General features: G+C 36.5%; 1 pseudogene; it reads right to left on the reverse strand.

Moving 5' to 3' along the window:
* Window positions 1-1,638: 1,638 nt before the first annotated feature.
* Window positions 1,639-2,571, reverse strand: LOC133047607 (actin-related protein 6-like; annotated as a pseudogene).
* Window positions 2,572-3,336: the final 765 nt, after the last annotated feature.

Genomic DNA, 3,336 nt, shown 5'->3' on the forward strand with positions numbered 1-3,336 from the left:
CCACAGACTACAGAGGCCATGGAATTCTCCCGGCCAGAATACTGGAGTGGGTAGCTCTTCCCTTCTCCAGGGCATCTTCCCAACCCAGGGATCAAACCCAGGTCTCCCACATTGCAGGTGGATTCTTTAACAGCTGAGTCACAAGGGAAGCCCAAGAATACTGGAATGGGTAGCCTATCCCTTTTCTGGGGGATCTTCCCAACCCAGGAATTAAACTAGGGTCTCCTGCATTTGCAGGTGGATTCTTTACCGACTGAGCTATGAGGAAAGTCCAATAGCTTATCAGGGAAGAGTAAATGCTCTAGGTGTTAGTTCATGTGACTAACGTGTCTCTCCTGAGTCCAGTCTTGTACAGATCACTTCCACTTGACATAGTAAACTGCTGGGCAAGCCTAACATGCACTGGGGAAGGGCAATAATGCCAGGGAAGAACTGAGTTAGCATTTCTGCTTGTTCAATTTGCATGAAGATATGGTTGGAGAAGGAAATGGCAATCCACTCCATATTCTTGCCTGGAGAATCCTGTGGACGGAGGAGCCTGGTGGGCTGCCATTTATGGGGTTGCACAGAGTTGGACATGACTGAAGTGACTTAGCAGCAGCAGCAGCATGGCTGGAGATGATGGCTAATGTTCAGAAACTTGAAAACTATGAGATAAGATTCTAAAACAATGAATATCAATGTGCCCAAATATTGCCCGGCATCACAAGAAAGTCACATATCACATATTATTTGCCTGGAACAAATATCAAAATTTGAAGAACAGTTTCTACTAAATGCATACTGCTTTTGCACCATTGTAGGGTCAAAAATCATTAAGTGGAACCACTGTTAAGTCGGGGACCATCCGTAGAAACCAAATGTAATTGTAGTGGATAGCTCTTTTACCCATCTGTCTCTTCATCTTAATTTTCCTTTAGGAAACTACGTTCTATCATTGTATGCTATCTTAATAGGGCTGTTAAAATATCTGAAGCCATGGGGTAGGCACATGATTCTAGCTAAAGGTAAAGGACTGCTAGGAATTTGATACATGAGCCCAATGACACAAGAATTTCATCCTAAAAATGGTATAGTATTTTTATGAGTGAAATAATGCATTTCTGAAACACAGTAATGAGCAAAATCACTTTACTAAATTGGCTTTGACCTTCACCCTTTCAAACTTATGCCAACTAAAAAATAAACATTACACAAACATAGATTATTTTTTCCAACTTTATTAAGTAAAAACTGCAATTTAAAAATAAAGTGGTTAATTCTAAAAGAGAGAAGTCATATCAGCCTCAACACACTCTGGTCAATTCCAAGCCAGTCACACAAAATGATCTTCTAAGGAAATCTGACCAGTGGTACAGTTAAGTTTGTGCTTTTGGCTATAAAGAATTAATCTTAAATTGCACTCACTCTTTCATCTTTTAATGAAAAATAACTTTCTCTTAGAAATGACATAATCATTGCTATAGTAAGTCTAGCTCTTAAATGAAAATATGGGCTGAGTTACAGTTTACTTACTATCCTAGCTAAGAAACCTTTGAAAATTAGCCATGGATCAAAGTATTTACCTAAGTTCAAGATGTTATCTTAGGATGAGCAGTAACACAGGTCCTTAACTTCCTTTGAAAAGAACATGGAAAATTAAACTTTAACCCAATCATTCAGTACTTTAAGAGATGGTTCTTCAATACAAAGTTTCTCTTCACAGATGCTATGTCCATTTTCTTCATAATATTTTCTTGTTTCCACTGCATCTTCAAAATCATCATTGCCAGATACCAATTTTCCACCTTCCCAGGCATAAATAATAGGGTTGTCAGGCAGCACAACAGAAACATCAGAATCTGTTGGATTGAGCCATTGAACTTCTGACTAAATCCTGGGAAAAGAGACTAGAATTTCCTCCTGTCAAAACAATGTTTTTAAAAAATAAGACAGCATTTCTTCAGGTAAGTTCTGAATTGAATAGAACAGAATCTCCGTTTCTTGAATGCCTATACTAGGAGGATTAAAGAGTATTTCTGGAACAGCAAATCTCTCATTGGCCCAAAGAATTTGTTACCCAGATTTATGCTTTCCACTTAACACCATCTCTTCTCTTGGCTTACAGAAGCCCTTTTAAATTGCAGTAAAGTCAGGCAAAACATAGTCAATGTTAACACATTTTCTTCTTTCAACTTGGCAATATATGTCTCTATAAAAATTCTGAGACAAAAAGTATATATATACTTCTTTCATTTGGTCAGTCACATGTTTCATTCATAACATGTAACTGCCTGTAAGGTATGATCTCTTTTAGATTATTGGTTAGGCTTTTCCTCCCATATTTATCTTATTGCTTATTTTTTCTTTTTACTTCTAAAATAAGGAGCTATATGTCTAAAGGAATATCCACTGTCTACGATGATACAGCATTATTTGAAATGATTATCTTGGAAATACCCATGCACACAGAGAGCCCCAGCATCTACTTTTAATACTGCCAGAAACTGGTATTCTTCAAATAAGAATGTGTTCATTGATTTTTGAAGTGAAGTTAAAATATGATTCAATGCTAATAATATTAGTATCTAAAAAACCAAAGAGACATTTTCATGACTGTAACCGATTTTGGCTTTGTAAGCTCTGATATCCAGCACTAAGATCATCATTTTAGCAAAAACCAAGCCACTGTTGCTTTCTTTTCTGATCTCTCCACTCATGTTAGAAACAAAGTTTTGATGCATATATTTTCAGCTTACAAAACAAATTAGCATTTATTGTATGATAGTATCTTCCTCTGTGACCTTTACACAGAACCCAAATGGTTTTCAACTAAGACCACAATCTTGATCTTGAAACATAAAAGATACATTTTATGCTTAGATTTAACTGAAACAAGCATGAGATTAAATTAATTTTCTTTCTCTTTTTTTTTTTTGAAGGTGTATGTGTATGTATGCATGACTATAGAAAATGCAATTTGATTTGTGGTTTAGCATTTTCAAAGGATTTTATTTGAGAGATATTTTGCAAAAGTAAAAGAAAATCACAGTAACTGAGTCAAGCAAACCTACTTAAGCAGCTATGATACAAGTTAAAATTAAATAAATGATTTGCTTATAAAGAATTGCCTGTAGTGTGGGAGAACTAGGTTCTATCCCCGAGTTGGAAAGATCCCCTGGAGAAGGGAAAGGCTACCCACTCCAGTATTCTGGCCTGGAGAATTCCATGGACTGTATCGTCCATGGGGTCACAAAGAATTAGACATGACTGAGCGACTTTCAGTTTCACTTTCTGTCCACCAAGGATCATAACTCATAAATTGATGATTGATTTACCTTAAGGTCAAAAAGATGG

The sequence above is a fragment of the Dama dama genome, chromosome 27 (assembly GCF_033118175.1).
Source record: "Dama dama isolate Ldn47 chromosome 27, ASM3311817v1, whole genome shotgun sequence".
In the NCBI taxonomy this organism is placed as follows: Eukaryota; Metazoa; Chordata; class Mammalia; order Artiodactyla; family Cervidae; genus Dama; species Dama dama.